The 17,797-nt window shown below is 46.7% G+C and overlaps 3 non-coding genes and 2 pseudogenes across 3 annotated transcripts; 1 reads left to right on the forward strand and 4 right to left on the reverse strand.

Moving 5' to 3' along the window:
• Positions 1–1,775: 1,775 nt before the first annotated feature.
• On the reverse strand, positions 1,776–1,963 carry LOC117444479 (U2 spliceosomal RNA). Its single transcript, XR_004551793.1, has one exon. It is a non-coding gene; the product is annotated as a U2 spliceosomal RNA (small nuclear RNA).
• A 4,292-nt stretch (positions 1,964–6,255) lies between these two features.
• LOC117444480 (U2 spliceosomal RNA) lies at positions 6,256–6,428 on the reverse strand (annotated as a pseudogene).
• A 2,909-nt stretch (positions 6,429–9,337) lies between these two features.
• On the reverse strand, positions 9,338–9,514 carry LOC117444477 (U2 spliceosomal RNA; annotated as a pseudogene).
• A 5,855-nt stretch (positions 9,515–15,369) lies between these two features.
• Positions 15,370–15,486, reverse strand: LOC117444481 (U5 spliceosomal RNA). Its single transcript, XR_004551795.1, has one exon. It is a non-coding gene; the product is annotated as a U5 spliceosomal RNA (small nuclear RNA).
• A 158-nt stretch (positions 15,487–15,644) lies between these two features.
• On the forward strand, positions 15,645–15,715 carry trnag-gcc (transfer RNA glycine (anticodon GCC)). Its single transcript has one exon. It is a non-coding gene; the product is annotated as a tRNA-Gly (tRNA).
• Positions 15,716–17,797: the final 2,082 nt, after the last annotated feature.

Genomic DNA, 17,797 nt, shown 5'->3' on the forward strand with positions numbered 1-17,797 from the left:
CATAAAACAGTGAACTTCACAAGTCTGAACCTAATCACTCAGACACTTCACTTACACAATATAAAACATAGTAAGTCAACTGACTATAGCATATGCAAGAGCTACTGTATATTAATAAAAACAAGATTGCCATTTAGAAGCACATTAAAGCCCCCCCAAAACAATAATGGTCACACTGACCTGGGGTCAAAGATTGCGAGATTCACATTACATTATCTCTGTGTGTTTGCTTACATACATACATATGTTATAGCACGTACCATGTCAGCCACAGTGGTTTGGGTTTGAATCCGGCCCAGGGGCTTTGCTGCATATGTCTCTCTCTCAGTTATTTGATATGTGTTTGAGCAGGGGACAAACATTCAAAGGGAACATCTAGCTAGGTGATACTGTGACACTGAAAGTAAAAAAGAGTTTGAGTATCCGGCCTACGATGAGTGAAATACACGTCACATCTGTCTCCAGAGCGGCTCAGTGAGCTAACCCTGGATTAATGCTTCTCTTTACTTACTAAGAATAAGAAAAGTCTCAGTAAAATAAGTTTGATACTTTTGTAAGTGATCAATTTATATTGTATTCATATTTTACAAATATGCAGAAAGTTCTGGAAAGTGTATAATTTATTGCAAACTTTCTCTTCATAAGAGTTGTTGATTTGATTTGTTTTAACGGGTAAATACACAAGAGTTCTCTTTATAGTTGTTCTATAATTTTATAAATGCAACAAACTTTAGTTTTTGTACATATAGTATAAAGTATAGTCTAGTATAAATATGTTTTGCGGCTCCAGACAACATTTATTTGATGGAAGTGAGGGCAGATTGGCTCTTAAGATAGTAAAGGTTGCTGACCCCTACCCTAACCCTATCTCGGATCACACGGCAGTCCAATCCACAATTTATACTATATGTCACGTGTAGGCCTTTTAAGGCTCACATCTAGATTAGCCTGTGCCAAAAGTGTTGCATCCTCGCCAAAAGTGTGCCGTATATTTACCAAAAGTGGCCCAGATATGTTTTAAGATAACCGGGCCACATTTGCTGCATCAGTTGTGGGCCACTTCAGGCTCATATCAAGATTTGTCGGTACCAATTGTGCTGCATCCTTACCACAAGTGGCCCACGTCTGTTTTTGAATATTTGGGCCATATTTTTCATGTCAAATGTGGGCCACTTTAGGGTCACACTCTGATTAGCCAGTGCTGACTGGTTCACATCCGGATTACTGTGCCGCATCTTTGCCTAAACTGGCCCAGATATTTTTTAAGATAACTGGGCCACATTTGCTTCGTCATATATGGGCCACTTTTGGTTTACACCCAGATTAGCCTTTGTCCATTCTGCCACATCTTTGCCAAAGGTGGCCCACAGTTGTTTTGTGATATTTGGGCCATATTCACCATTTCCCATATGGGCCACTTTAGGGTGACATCCAGATTACACATTGCAGGAGCACCGCATCTTTGCCAAAAAAGGCCCACATTTGCTTTGGGATATGTGGGCCATATTTGCTATTTTACAAGTGGGCCACTTTAGGCACACATCCATTTGATCCGGGCCAGAAGAAGGCCAGCAGTGCCGCATCATTGCCTGAAGTGGGCCACTTCCGCTTGCTATCTGGGTCCCGTGCTCCCAGGTGCGCAGATTAGATGACGCGTTCACACACACACACACACACACACACACACACACACACACACACACACACAAATTGGCTCCAACACCATCTGTTTTGGTTTCGAGATGCGTCTTTGTTTGTTTTTCCACAAGGCAGGAGATGGGTGCACCGTTCCCGGAGGCGCTGCAATACCGGGTCGATGCGTGGAGTGAACGGGGCAAGCCCCTCTTTCAGCTCCCAGTGCTAAAAATCCATTTAATATATAGTCCCCGTATAGGGGACGTATCAGATATTAAACTGATAAGAACAGATTTTTTTTATTTTTTTTTATTTTTTTATAACAAATCTTCAATTTACTTCATTCATATACACAGTTTACAAACAAGTAAACAATTGACATTAAATACAACACATATAACACTTTTACTTTTCATACATGCAAATACACTTAGGTGTTCTGGTCTTCACCCCACCAGCCCTAAACCTCCCTTCCATCTTTCCAAAGCGGCGTGTTGTCCCCATTTCAGAATGTCCCTCTCCATTCTCCCCTTCATATCTGCCCTTACTTTTCCTATTATCCCCCTTATGCTGCTGCAGCATTTGTTCTTTGCAATATCCTGCCTAGCCAGCCAAAGATGTCTCTTGAGCAGGCTTACCACTAGCCAAACGGGGAAACTTGCCCAAAATGTACCAGGACCCGAGCCCCTTTCAATCCCATCCCATGTAATTTTAAACCCAGGAAAACTCTGTCCTAACCACCCTTCTACTCTTCTCCATGCTCCCTGTGCGAATGTACAGTCCCACATGACATGTCTGATGGTCTCTTCATCCTTACAATCTGGCCTAGGGCACACCGGAGACCTTGCCAATCCATGACGGTACATGATTTCCCGCACTGGCAGGCACCTGAGCAGGCACAGCCAGTTAAGGTCCTTCAGCCTATTGTCCAGTCCCTTCGGCTGGATCCTCCTCCACACTTTGGATGGTATTCCAATAACAGGACCAACATTGATTTTCTCTCTGGCTTCTTGATATAAGGTTCTGTGATTGAGTTTCACCTCTGAGCCCGAAGCCACTTTGCTGCATGGCGGTAGTGCCATGGCTGCTGTTCCGCCCTGGGCCCCAAATTGCTCCAGGCCATAAGCTCTCTTGCTTGATAAGAAAAGAAAAGACGGATAAAAAAAACAGAAGGATGTACTACTGGGCCTGATACTTCCCTACATAAAGTTGAAACAAAGATGCAGTCCATCTTCAGAGTTAAATTAGGTACATCTCTCCCCCCTGCTTCGACCCCAGCCAGCATGCGGCCTCTTGCCACATACTCATATCTCCCACCCCATATGAAGTCAAACAAGAGGCGCATGAGAGGCCTCCTCATGCTGACCGGCAACGGATATATGTATGCGAGATATACGAGGGATGGCAATATATCTACCTTCAGCACTAATACCTTCCCTATGAAGGTCAACTGCCTACTCTTCCAGAGTGACACTTTCCTCTCTACGACTTCAAGCCGTATTGCCCAACTCAGAGTAGCACTTTTAGTAGACTCAAAACTGACCCCCAGAACTTTTATAGGCCCCGGGCAGCAAGCAAGACCCCCTGGCACATCCATCCTTTCTCTCCATTTCCCAAAAAACTTCACAGAGGACTTTGCACAATTAAGCTTGGAACCGGATGCCCTGCCGAAGTCCTCCATGATTTGCAGCGAACGAATAAGGCACTCATCCCTATCAAGCAGCAAAGTGGTGTCATCTGCATACTGGGACAGTTTCACCCGTAACCCTCCACTGCCAGGCACTAGAAACCCTCTGACCCCTGTGTCGGCCCTGATGGCTGCAGCCAAAGGCTCCATATAGAGCACATATAGCAGTGGTGAGAGAGGGCACCCTTGTCTCACACCTGATTGTAACCGGAAAACATCGCCTAGGTATCCGTTCACTACTACCCTGCTCCCCACGTCCATGTATAATGTGCGCAACCACCTTATAAAGACTTTACCAAACCCTAGCCTCTCCAATATGCTGAACATACAATTCCACTGCACCCTGTCAAACGCCTTGGTTTGGTCAAGAGCAACCAGCATGAGTGGCAGGTTTCTGTCCTCTGCCCAAGCTATTGCATCCCTTAGGAGCTGCAGGTTCCATCTTGTTGAACGCCCTGGCACTGCACATGTCTGGTCAACATGAACCAAATGGGGCATTGCTTTGCCTAGCCTATCAGTGAGTACTTTTGCCAGAAGTTTATAGTCCACACATAGCATGGTCAAAGGTCGCCAGTTGCCTATTTCAGTGCGATCTCCCTTCTTATACAGGAGGGAGATCACCCCGGTGGCTAAAGACCCGCTCATTTCTCCTGCCTGCAGCACCTCTGTCAGAACCTCCAACAATACTGGCCCTAGTATGCTCCAGAACTTTGCATACAATTCTACAGGTAAGCCATCGATTCCTGGCACCTTACCCTTGTTCATTCTGTTGAGCGCACCCTCCAATTCGCTAACCGTTAGCGGGAGCTCTAAAGCCTGCACTATGTCCCTTGGAACCTGGCGCTCAAGCAGTTCCAGGAAATCATCCCCTCTTCCCACATCTTTCTCCTTGAAACTGTCCCTGAAATGATCTGTGGCAACCCTCACCACCTGGCCCTCTTTGGTCACAACAATACCCTGACTGTCCCTAAACCCTGTCACCACCTGCCTTGCTTTTTTTCCCCGTACCGAGCTGAAAAAAGCAGCAGAACATGTTTCTGACTGCTCAATGAACTCTGACCGTGATCTCGCCAGGAAAGCCCGGGCCTTGCCTTCAGCGACATGTCTGAGCCTTGCCTTCAAAGAATTGCATACATCTTGATTTATAGTGGAACCACAGTTCCCCTTTGCGTACTCACGCTCTAGGAGTCGCTGCAGATGAGACACCTCCCTCTTTGACTGTCTTGCCTTCCTTACCACCCTAACCCTCCCACCACTCTAGTATCCCCTGACACAGCGGTTTGAGGCCCAACACTCCCTTAAAAAACAAAGGGAACTGTTGGTTGAAAAGCTTTTCCTCCAAAACACTGACATTTAGGCGCCAGTAACCAGGCCCAAACGTTTGTGCATCCAAATCTACTCGAAACAGCAGGCCATCGTGGTCAGAAAAGAAAACAGGGATGGTCCTACCTGTGATCAGGTTTAATGACCTGGAAAAAAACAAATAGTCCAAACGTTTTGCCACGCCTCTTGAGCTACGCCACGTTGGGCTGTCTATGTGTGGCTCGACCCCCTTACCCCCATCTACCAACCCACATCTAACCATGAGTTGTGAAATATACTGGTCGCTGGCATCCCCTCCCCTCCCCAGCTCAACGTTAAAATCCCCCCCTATAATTACCTGTCTATTGGTAACAAGAAAAGGCTCCACTGATGTAAACAGATTAGTCCGCTCTGCTGGCGCCTGTGGTCCATATACCACAATGACCCGCAGCTTCCTTGTTCCCCATACGATGTCTGACCCTATTGCCCTGCCCTGGTCAATAACAAAAACATCCTCCACCCTTATTTCCTTATAACAAAACAAAATCCCAACCCCCGTAGAGTGAACCCCCCCTACACTCCAAATTGAGTCCCCTTTCGTCCACTCCCTTGAAAACATTCCCACATCCCCCATGTCTCTCAGATGGACCTCTTGCAAAAAATCTATGGATACATGCAAAGTGCCTACAAAATCAAAAACAGTCCTTCTTTTAACAGTGTTCCTCATTCCTCTCACATTCAAAGTGAGAACAACAAAATAACTTGTCATGAGGATGTAATGTTAAGCCTTAGCAAAGGAAAAATTACCCACTCAATGTTCACGATGCATAGGGGTCGTCACTGTCCATCTGGTCGGCCCATAACACGGGAAGCATACTTGAAGAGGTGGAGGGCCAACATAGCCTTCTGGCACTGAATAAGCCCTTCCAGAAGGTCCTCGAACTCCGTTTCCTTCTGGTTTTTGGCCCCGGCTACCTCCGCAAATGTCCTCCTGCGCTCGGGACAGCTTCGGTATAGATGGGCGATCCCACCGCAGCCATGGCAGGCCTTTGGCACTGCACAGTCTTTGGCCTCATGTCCTCTTTGGCCACAAAACCGGCAGCTGGCGCCGCAGGGTTAGGGTTAACCCTAACCCTAACCCAGAAAGCTGGCTGGCGCGGGTAGAATAGGTACCCTCGATCTGCTCCAAGGCTGAAGGAGGCAGGCGGGTGCTTGAGGCCGCCAAAACTCTCTGGATCAGATTTAAGAAGCACCTGGAACTGCCTTCGACCTGTCCAGATCCCCATGGTGTCCTTGACATGCCTTGCTGCAGTTAGCACTTCCCCATACAGCCTAAAAAAATCAGCCAGCGCTTTGTCAGTCACAAAGGGATTAAACATGTGGACCGTGATTGTCCTGAAATTTGGTCTGTCCAAATTTAAAACCTTGTAGCAGGCTAGCGGCTTTAGCATAGCAGCAGCAATACAGTCCTTAGCAACTTTCGTGTATACTTGCTCGTCCTTTAGGGTGACGTCAAAAGCCTTCTCCTGCTGGTTCCATTGTAGGCAGTAGATGGCATCGACCTTCAGATTTAGCTGCTCCATGATGACTTTCCTGCAGAACCATGTCCTCGACACGACATCTTCCGCCGCAACAACTGCCTGAAAACGCAGTGTGAATCTCAGCCCGACTCTTGGGATCGGCTGACCATCATCGGCCCTCCCGGCCATCGCTCCTTTCTCCTCGCGATTCGAAATGTCCTTCCTGGAAAAAATGATAAGAACAGATACTACACTTGATCTTAGCCAAAAGGCCGAGAAGCGATGACCCTTAAAGTTTGCTGCGGGAGACGGACTCGTTGCGTAGTCGCCGCAGGTCTTGGTGCGGCTCTTTTGACCTGGCGTAACAGAGGCGCTGGGTAGCTTGGATCGCCCAGGTGCTAATGACTGCTCTTGTCTTTCACAAACTCAGAATGCTCAGCCAAATGGCCAAGCCTCCTCCTCGTCGTCCTCCTCCCCTTCGATTGCTGCTCCCGGCTGGCCCTCTCATGGCTGCCCCTGCTCCTCCTCCTCCTCCTCCTCCTCCTCCTCCTCCTCCTCCTCCTCCTCCTCCTCCTCCGCCGCCTCCTCGTCCTGCCCAGCAGCAGGGAGCTCTTGGATCTCAGGCACCACCTTCTCTGCGACTAGTCACTCCTCCCCCTCAGGTCTGTAATAATGCTGTAAACATCTAGTCCCAGTGTGTAGTGTGAAGCTGCAGCTCAGTGACCTGTGTGTGTTGCAGCTGCTCCTGCCGGCAGCCTGGAGGAGCAGCCTCCCTGCAGAGCAGCACGAGTGGGTCAGCAGGGCTCTGTTTGTGGCTGACAGGACAGGGAGGCCCGTCCTGTCCCCGGAGCTCCAGCTGTGGCACCTCCCCCCCGGCCCCTGGCCCAAGTACTCCCAGCGGCCCTACCCGGATGCTTTCTTCCAGCGGCCCTTCTTCCTCTGGGTTCCTTACAAGAGGTGGAATTACCACCTGAAGTGTCCAAGCTGCGCACACAAGATGACAGGTGGCGGTCTGTACAAGACCGTGCGCAGAGTTCTGGACCTGGACGGGTGGTACTACATGGGGACGGAGTACCTCGAGTGCAGGTACTGATACATTTACAAGAACACTCTGTGTGCTTGATGCTTTGGTTACATAGACATTATTTATGATGATAGCTATCAGTAGCAGATGCACCAACAACCCTTTGTGTCCCAGCTCCTGCACCAAGAAGTGTGCCAGCTGGTCTGCGAGCATCAGGAAGCAGCTGGACCTGGACCACCAGATGCTCTTCCCTGCTGTGCTGACCTACAGGTAAGCATCACGCTGCAGCACACAGTGGGCTTTGAAGGGCATTGAGATGGTTTGGTGTTCACCTCTGCATGGTCTGTGTTGGTGCTGCAGGCTCTCGTGTGACCGGAAGGTTCTGGCCCAGATGAAGGGGCGCACGCTCGGCAACAGCGCCAGCCGGCTGCGCTCCTTCCTGGTGGAGCAGCACACGGCAGAGTGGATGAGGAGGAGCATCCACTACCTAAACAGCTGCAGGAGGTTGGAGGTTGCAGGTGTGCAGATGCCTCCTCCTCAGCTTCCACCACAGATGTTGCCTGTCCCCAGCTGCGGCTGGCTTCTGTCCACCTACGTCCTGGAGTCCTTCACGAGGATAGAGGAGATGAAGGCGAAGGTGACCTCAACCTTTCGCTCCATCCTCAAAATGGACTCCACCAAGAAGGTGAGCCATGTAATGTAATGTAAACCCTTAACATCTGTCTCTGTTAAACACATACAAGACTAACAATACAATGAAACAGTGTGTAAGGCACTCAGAGTACAAGACTATATGTTTTTAAATGATTATATGATCCTTTGACACAGGTGACCAAGAAGCTGGCGGGAGCCGACGCTGGTACCGCTCTGTGGATGAGCAGCGTGGGGAACGAGCTGGGGCAGGTCCTGATGTCCGTGCTGACGGCCGCTGAGTGCTACGGCCTGAGGGACATGACAAGGGGCCTGCAGGAGCGGTACCAGCTGGCAGGGAAGGAGCCTCCACAGGTCCTGTATGTGGACAGGGACTGCTGCCGGAGGGACGGAGGCACCTGCGCTGCAGCCGCTCTCTTCCCTGCCTGGCCACACCTGCTTGTCAGGCTGGACATATGGCATTTTATACGCCGCCTGGCAGTAGGTGTGACCTCTGAGATAAATAAAAAGGTATTTTTAAACTTCAATATCTCTGACTGCTTATTCCTTGCTTTTGACAATGAATGAAGGAGATGTCCTTTTGCCTTTTTAGAAAACTTTATTTTAAATAGTTTGAACAATTCATATGAAAACACTGCATTGGAAATACACATAGTACAAAAATGAATCAGAATCAGAATACCTTTAGCAGGAAAGAGCCACAGACAGCTTAGTGTTGAATATCTTACATGCTTTAAAAAAGTACTAAGTTATAATATAATAAACAAACAACACAACAATATGCTAAAAAAGTACTAAGTTATAATATAATAAACAATATGCTAAAAACAGTTACATAATTTTCAAAAATACAGATCAAAAGCAAATCAGATCCTGTAGCAGTTCTTAGGGTTTAGCAGCCCGGTATATATTACAGTTATTAAAGATGGCATATGTATATAAAGCACGTATTGCACATAGTTTGACGGTATTTAACAGCAGCAACTTACACAATTTACAAAATGCAAGATACATACCTTGTAACAGTAACAAGGATTTAGCAGCCAGGTATAGATTACAGTTATTAATGGCATATATTTATTGCACATATTGCACAAAGTTGGTTTGTATTTAGCAGCAGAGTAGCCAGCAGGGGGAGTCAGAGATTATTGGGGGGATCTGGGTGGTTTGAATTGATCTCAGGTGCTCTGATCTGATCTGATTGGCTGACAGGCCCCGGACCCTCAATTGAGCTATTCTCAATCCAGAAGATCCAAAGGGGTCTTATCCTCGAGAACAGACACCACTATAGTTGTCCCAGTCCAAGCCCTCGCGGTGACCCTCACTTGGCTTTTCCACATCCCAGGCCACACCCTTTCCCCCAGCTGCGCTAGCATGGTTCGTGGCTCTCACCTGTGGCTTCTTTGGCATTGAGTCCAAAAAAGATCCGCTGCTGATGTGCTGCAGTTTCTGCCCTCAATTGAAACCATCTGTTTTGGTTTCGAGATGCGTCTTTGTTTGTTTTTCTACAAGGCAGGAGATGGGTGCACCGTTCCCGGAGGCGCTGCAATACCGGGTCGATGCGTGGAGTGAACGGGGCAAGCCCCTCTTTCAGCTCCCAGTGCTAAAAATCCATTTAATATATAGTCCCCGTATAGGGGACGTATCAGATATTAAACTGATAAGAACAGATTTTTTTCTTTTGGGAAAAGTTTTATTTTCACTTAATTCATGTACTTTTCATATTTAAATCATTTTATTGTCACATCAGTGTATTTTGAGTTTTCATATAATAAATACATGTACACTTTAAGATCAGACCCATTTTCATAAAAAAAAACATCGCATTTCATTAAAACATTTTGTATGCAAACAGTTTTCATTTAAAATCTTAAAAAGGGGGTACATTGGGTAAATTGTTGTCCAGGAGCGCACTGAGTCCCTATCAAGATTAAACCATCCCACTCCCATTTAACAGGTTGTTTCTCCCGGATCTTTGTCACGGGGCTCAGAGGAGACCCCCGGAGAGTCAGGCCTGCGCTGCTTTGACCTTTCCCGTGTGGCTCCGGCTCCTTCATCCGAATGAGCACAGAGGCGATTTTTCTTTGTGGCTGTGTCCTGGGCGTGCCGCGTCGCTGATTTTATTGTTGCCGCAGCCATCTGGATCACAGCCACGGGGGGGATCTGCATGTGCCTTCTTACCAGCAAGTTTCTGGAGGTCCATATGGCATCTTTAATGGCAGCTAGGGTGAGCCACTGCTTGGGAAAGTCCCTAGAACAGTCCTGTTTCTGGCTCACCCCATATAGTATGAGCTGTGCTGTGAGGTCCTCCCTTGCCGGCAAGCACGGGAATTTTAAGGAGCCGGCTTTTGCCCACTGGTCTCCGGCAGCGCTGCACTCCCAGAGCAGATGCCTCACCGTCTCAGGTGCGCCACAGCCTGGTCGGGGGCAAGTTGAGTTCGCCGCCATGCCCCGGGAGTGCATTACGGACCTGACTGGGAGGATCTCATGAGCCACCATCCATGACATATCCCGGAGTCTGTTTGTCAGAGTGGGATGGTTCACGTTGCACCAAACTGTTGAAGGCTCACCAAAGGCGAGCCCGTGCACTGGACTCACTGGTTCTCGCTCCTGCACAACAGAGATAAGAGAGCGATGGTTAGTTAAAACATGCAAACCCTCCTGCTCAAGCTGGAGTTTCTTTAAAAACGTTCGAATGAAAGCATAAGGTGGTGGCAGGTTAAAAGACACTGGTACTTTGAGATCTATTGGTAAGATCTTTATCCTTCGTAGAAAACTTCCCATCCAGAATCTTGTCATTGCCGCCGTCTTTGGGTTTTTGGAGGGGGCTGTGGAAGCGTAGATGTGGAGTGATGTATATCTGCTTCCTAGAAACAAGTGGAGGTCTGGGACTCCTTTCCCCCCTTTCTCTTTTGGCTTTTTCATTTATTTTCTTGTCATCCTTTCCCACTTGGAACCCCATAGGAAATAGAATATTGCCCGTTCTAATTCTTGGAGTACTCTCTTGGGTGGCATAAAAACGGAACTGATTAATAGAAGCAAAGGTAAAATCACTGCTTTGATGATTAAAACCTTTCCTTCCATGGTCAGTCTTCTAAGTCCCCAGTATCCTAGTCTCTGTCTGACTTTCCCTACCAGACTCGTCCAATTAGTTTTCCCTCCCCCTTCATTGTCAAATTTGATCCCCAGTATCTTTTGTTCGGTCTGGGTCACAGTCAAGGGGAGTCCTATCGTCTCAGTCCATGGTCCATAAAACTGGGCCTGCGTCTTGCTTACGTTCAATTTTGACCCAGAGGCCTGTCCAAACCAGTCAGTCAAGTCCAGCGTCCTGTTGACAGATAAAAGGTCAGTACATAGAAGGTTGATGTCGTCCATGTATAAGATACATTTAGTTTGAAGGCCTCCGCTTCCTGGAATATGTATCCCAGTGATTTGTTTGTCCCTTCTCAAGATCTGTGCAAGTGGTTCTATACAGATAATGTACAGGAGGGCTGATAAAGGACAACCCTGGCGGATACCACAGTTTATATTGACTGCTTTTGTTAGCTGCCCATTTACAATAAACTTGCTGGTAATGTCCCGATACAGCAGTGCCACCCAGTCTATAAACCTCTTCGGGAACCCCATTGTTTTTAGTACCTGGAAAAGGTACTGGTGTGAGACTCGGTCAAAGGCTTTCTCAAAGTCTAAATTTAGGACGACAAGCCGAAAGTTTCTATCTCTCGCAAGGCAGATAGTGTCTCGGATCAGTAGGAGGCTGTCTGTGATCTTCCTCCCTGGCACGGCACAGGCTTGATCCGGGTGAATCAGCTCTTCTAGGAACAGAGACATACGTGCTGCCAGGAGTTTACTATACAGTTTGCAATCAAGGTTTAAGAGTGTTATAGGTCTCCAATTTTTTAGGTCCATCTTATCCTTGTTTTTGTGTAAGAGTGTCACTATCCCTGATGTGAAACTGTCAGGAAGTCGGCCTAGTCTTTCAAACTCCATAAAAACATCAAGAAGATCAGGTGCTAGGATATCCCAAAAGGTCAAATAGAATTCAAAGGGAATCCCATCTTCCCCTGGCGATTTCCCTGCCTTGAAAGTTTTCAAGCATTCATTCAATTCTTCGATTTTAAAATCTTGGGTTAGGATAACATTTTCCTCCACTGTTTTTTCGATAAAAAGTAAGACTTCTGTCATTATTTCCTCATTTACAGTTTTTTTCCTATAGAGGTCATTATAAAAAGTCTCAACAGTTTCTATTATGTCCTGTGTCGTTTCAGCTGTGGGCCCATTTTCAGTTTTCAGCCTAAAAATGCCCCCCCCTTTATTTATAATTTTTTTAAAGAAGAATCTGGTGCATTTTTCTCCTTCTTCTATTTCCCTCTCTTTACTTCTTAAAATTACACCTTTGCTTTTAAATTCCGCTAAAACTGACATTTCTGTTTTAATTTGTTTTATTTCTTCATTAAAATCCATCCCTTGTTGGTTTAATTTAAAGTATCGCTGGAGCCTTTTCTGCAGTCCCAGCATGCGTCTATTTTCTTTATGTTTATTTCTTTTACCTGCCTGTTTAAAGAAAGTCTGAGTCCTACTTTTCAACATTTCCCACCACTCTGCATGTGTATCAAAAGAGTCTTGAAGGGTCTGCCACTCGTTGTAGTGCTCCCTATACTGTCTAACTAAATCCCTGTCTTCTAGAAGGGAGCAGTTGAGCTTCCACAGGCCTCTTCCTGTTGTCACACTATGCGAGAGCGAGAGCGAGCAGGAGAGCATTGCATGATCAGAAAAGAAGACAGGTGTCAATCTAGCATCAGTTGGTGGGCTGTCTCGTGCTAAGATGTAATCAATACGAGAGGCTCTGGTGCCATCACTACTGAACCAGGTGAAACCCTCTTCCTTAGGATGCATGGCTTTAAAGCAGTCCGTTAGTTGAAAGTCTTTGCACATTTTCTGTAATAAGACTGATGTTTTATCAAGTGTAAAATCATTTCCTGTTCTTCTCCTGTCACTTTTGTTCAAGATACAGTTAAAGTCTCCACCTACAACTAAAGGGGCCCTACCTAGCATGTGGGGCTGCAGGTCTTCTAAAAGGTCGTACCTATCATTCTTGTCGTTAAAGCCATAAGTATTTAAAATGTTAAAATCCTTTCCCATGAAAGTCAAATGTACTAGGAGTGCCCGGCCATCTCTCACTACAGTGCTGCCCTTCACCAAGATCTGGGGGTTTTTAATTAAAATGGCAACTCCATCGTTTTTATTTTGATTGGATCCGCTCCATAAAGATGTGTGTGGCCATAGCTCCTCCCATTGCCTATAGTGGGTTAAAAACGGCAGGCTACATTCCTGTATTAAAAAGACATCTAACTTAAAAGAGTTGAGAAAGGATAAAACAGTCTGGGCTCTAACTCTCGACTTTACACTTCTCACGTTTATTGTTGAGACTGTGAGTGTCATGAGTATGGTTAAGATTAACAGGTACAACATTTCAAAACGACTAAAAGGGGGTTATGCTGTTAAAAAACAACGGTTGTTAGCCAATCTCATGTGAGTCTAGCTCTTCCTTTGGTCTTACCGGGGAGGAGTAAGGGGGTTGCCCTTCTCTTCCCTTTCGGACTCTTGGGGTTGGCCTCTCACGCAGTCTTTCGTCGAAAGTTGACTTCTTTGGGGTCGATTGCAGAACCATGGTTAGAAAGGATATCTGGTTTGGGGAGGTGGAGGGGAATACCCTGGATTCCTCCAGAGATGAATTTTCTGGGGAGTAGTCAGTTCTTACTCTCTTCTCTGAAACTATGGGAGAGTTGGAGGATAGTTCTGACACGGGCCTCTTGGACTGCTGTGCGTTGGGGAGGGGGATATCATTGCTGTCGCTCTGTGGGTGAGTGTCAGTTTCCTTTTCAGGGGTAGCTCCGCCCCCTTCCTGCATTGTACCGTCTCCCCTTTCTGTTAGCTGGTTATCCACCGGTCCCTCCCCATCCCCCATGGGAGGATCAGATGACAACTCTGATAGCAGTTCTGCTAAAGGCCTCATGGACTGCTGCATATTGGGGGGGGGGGGGGGGGGGGGAATTGTTGCTAACGCTCTCCAGGTGAGTGTCAGGTTCCTTTTCATTTGTGGGGTTAGCTCCGCCCCCTTCCTGCACTACACCTTCTCCACTCTCCATTGGCGGGGGATCCACAGTTGGATCCACAGTTCCCTCCCCTTGCCCCTCCCCTTGCCCCTCCTCACCTGGTCCTCTTTTTCCAGTAACAGGATTTGGAGGGTGATTCGAAGTGTCTGTCTCCGCCTCTCCAATCAACATTTCACCTGTTTCCTCTCGTCTGCCATTTTGTCTATCTACTCTTACAGCTTTAAGCTTGTTGGCAAAAGACTGAGGGCAATCTCTGAAGAGGTGGTTGGATTCTCCACAAAGGTTACACTTCCTGCCATTTGTACACTCCTCAAAGGTATGCCCAATCTGTCTACATTTCCGACAAACCATCTGCTGACATGCTTCCGCTAGGTGCCCATGCTCTCCACACTTGCGGCAGAGTTTGGGCTGTCCCTGATAGTGGATGTATCCCCTGTTGTTCCCCAGAACTATCATTGATGGCAGTTGTTTAAGGCCTTGATAGCCCTGGGGGTCTTGCCATTGTTGAATGGGGACACGCCAGGCACAGTTCCAAATGCCGTCCTCATCTCTCACTTTTGAAGCCATGCCTTTTACTGTGCAGTATCTACCCAGCCAAAAATGGATGTCTTCTGCAGTTACTGTCTCATTGAACATCCTGACAATGACTACTTTCAAGGCATTGTCAGTCAGTTTCTCAACACTAAAAGCAAAAAACTGGGCTTTCACACTTTCAAATTTTATCCAAAATTCTCTAAAGGCAATTGACGTACGGAAGCTAACGTCAAAGCCTTTGTTGAAAGGCAGGGTGAGGATGCAGTTTAAGTCATCAGGTGTGAAGTTTAAAGCCTTCTGTATGAGGTTTCTGGAGAAGTCCAGTCTGGACAGCGCCAGCTGCTTCCCATCTTTCTCCACAAAAGTGAACCTCACACTATGGTGCCTCTGCATGCCGGCATGGTAGGCCGACATGTTAGAGGCACCGCAGGTCAAAAGAGGTACTCACCCCTCCCTAGTTCAGCTGTTGGCCCCAGGCGATGAGGTGTGCGGCCGATGTTCCAGGTTGGTTTGTCCCGGGTCCCTCCTTTGTTCAGCCGCTGGGGCCAGAGGACAAGGTGTGCGACCAAAGCACCAACGAGGCCTGTCACGAATCTGCAAGAAATCAAAGACAAAACAACAACTCAATGATGCAAAACAAATACAGAATAATGTCCTCCCAGATGTAGACAAAAAACCAGAGCCACAACAGGCAAAAGTTTTCCATCCAAGGGGAGGTGATCGCTGTCTAAGCAAAAAGGCCGAGAAGCGATGACCCTTAAAGTTTGCTGCGGGAGACGGACTCGTTGCGCAGTCGCCGCAGGTCTTGGTGCGGCTCTTTTGACCTGGCGTAACAGAGGCGCTGGGTAGCTTGGATCGCCCAGGTGCTAATGACTGCTCTTGTCTTTCACAAACTCAGAATGCTCAGCCAAATGGCCAAGCCTACCAAAAATAGGTTGAACTCGTAGGTGTTCCTCTCCACGGAAGTCTTTAGTAAAAGGCGAAAGACTTATACGCTTTGAAGAGAAACCAGAGTAATTGTGGAGGCCATCCTCGAGAACAGACACCACCATAGTTGTCCCAGTCCAAGCCCTCGCGGTGGCCCTCACTTGGCTCTAGAAGCGTGGTTGCTTGAAAAACAGTCTTTGTTGGCTGAACTTTTCGCCTCAACTGCCCTATGGTGGCTTTATAATTCAGCATTGGTGGTTCAGTGGTAGAATTCTCACCTGCCACGTGGGAGACCCGGGTCCGATTCCCGGCCAATGCAATAGACAGTTCTTTGTTGTCTGAAAATAAAGTATAATGCCTACACCACTTGGACTCTGCTACAGCAAACACACAGGTCTTTGGAGTGTACAAGTAAAGAGGGATGTTCTCCGTGCCGACTCCCATTGATTTGAGAACTCAGTGAGATGCTCGACATCAAATCAGTGTAAGGGTTGACCGGTGGAATGTATCCCTTCTTAAATGACTTGGAGCATATAGAATATCTGTTGAACAATCCACCTTGTTGACCGTGCTGTTGACCTCGCCAGCGTAGTGGTAGTTACGATGTCTTGTGAATGTGGGCAGATGAGTGGTATAATCTTTGTAAGCCAAGAGGAAAACTAGATTCCCATTCTCCGCAAATGCAACATAGCTTCACTGTGGTTTGGAATATGTACTAGCACACAATTAGAGAGTTTTACTATTGGGTGACTATATGCATCGAGTCCAAAAAAGACCCCTGCTGCTGTGCTGCAGTTTGTGGCCCCGATTGGACAAAAACACAAAATACTGTATAAAACAAGAGAAGCAACCTCACTTTTACTCAACTGTTAGTTCTGAGTACTTCTTCCACCTCTGCTTGATAGGAATCGGGATTTATGTTGGAAAAATCATTACAAATTGGCAATGAGGAACGCTTCACGAATTTGCCTGTCATCCTTGCGCCTAGGGGGCGAGGATAATCGGGATCAGAAGTCTCAATTAGAGTCCCGCCCCTCCCGTTCATTTCAATGGCATTTTCGTTCACATCTTGTGTCCACCCATTGGTCGTCTCACTTAGTTCTAGTACTCTGATTGGATGACGTCTCATTCAGCGGGCAGCGTCTTCTCTTCACTGTAAATTAACAGCCATCATAACTGACAGGCTTTTGAAAAGGTAAGATGCACTCCGCTATTACTCTTTAACACGACAGTCCGTTATAATGTGATATAAATGAATGCCAATGTGATTGTTGTTTAACGTTCGCGCATATTAGCATTGGTAACAAGTTGCCGCTAAAGCAGAAACACACCGGAGCTTTCCGGCCGTTTAAATCCGTAAATACTTGTCATTTAATGTTTATTGCTATGTGCTAACGTTTATGAAGTTAACATGTGTATGCACCATTCGTGATTAAAAGCTGCCAATCCGCCATTTAGTGTTAACAGTAGAACTACGGCAACAACATGCATTTCTCCTGCACTTTGCTAGGTGCAAACACGTTGTGCTTTTTTACTTTGCACTAACGTAAAATGTAAATGTTCATGAAGTTAATGCTCATGGTAATTTGTATTTACTATGTGGTAGTGTACTAAAGTTAACATGTATATGAAGGCTACCATAGGGCGAATATTATTATTATAATGTAATAAGTATCATTCATTTAAAGTCAGACCTCTGAGGTTAATGTTGAGCTGATGGAAAAGTGTTATCTTTCAAATCAGAACCTGCTTTTACTCGTGTTATTTTCCTTATTTCTATTCAGGCTGTTACTACATGTTTTTTCTCATTTCATATTCTGTTATTAACTTGTTATTCTTATCATCCTCTTTATTTCATCCTGTGTACTATCTGTGTTTCTCTCTCGTGCTTTTACACCTGAATTCAAAGGCCGTCTTCTCCAAAGAGAGGCTTTGTGCTGACTAACTGCTGTGCTTCACATGTACTTGTGAATTATTTGACTGCTAGCTTCTAACTGAGTCAGAGCTGAGTGTGTGATTTTTATTGTTGCTGTTGTAAGTTATTGTCTTCTGTTTACTATTGTAATAATGTGTTTTTATTATATGGCTCGACCAAAAATCGTTTTTTAAATGTGCTATATAAATAAAACTTGATTTGATTTGATTTAACTGTTTTTGATGTGATTTCAGAACAATGGAATACAAACCGTCCTTCTCCTTCCATGCTGGTACTTCAGACCTGCAGCTGAAGCCAACCAAAGAAGCTGTCAGAGTCTCCAAAGCTAACAGCAAGAGGGCAGCCCCGCGGCTCACCTCGAACACCAGGGAGCTGGCTGAGGCACAAGCCGCATCGAGGGTCTCGCTGCTGGGGGGGAACCCGGCGGACCGCTGGCAGCTCCTCAGCCAGACAGAGCTCCAGTTC

The sequence above is a fragment of the Pseudochaenichthys georgianus genome, unplaced genomic scaffold (assembly GCF_902827115.2).
Source record: "Pseudochaenichthys georgianus unplaced genomic scaffold, fPseGeo1.2 scaffold_823_arrow_ctg1, whole genome shotgun sequence".
NCBI lineage: Eukaryota > Metazoa > Chordata > Actinopteri > Perciformes > Channichthyidae > Pseudochaenichthys > Pseudochaenichthys georgianus.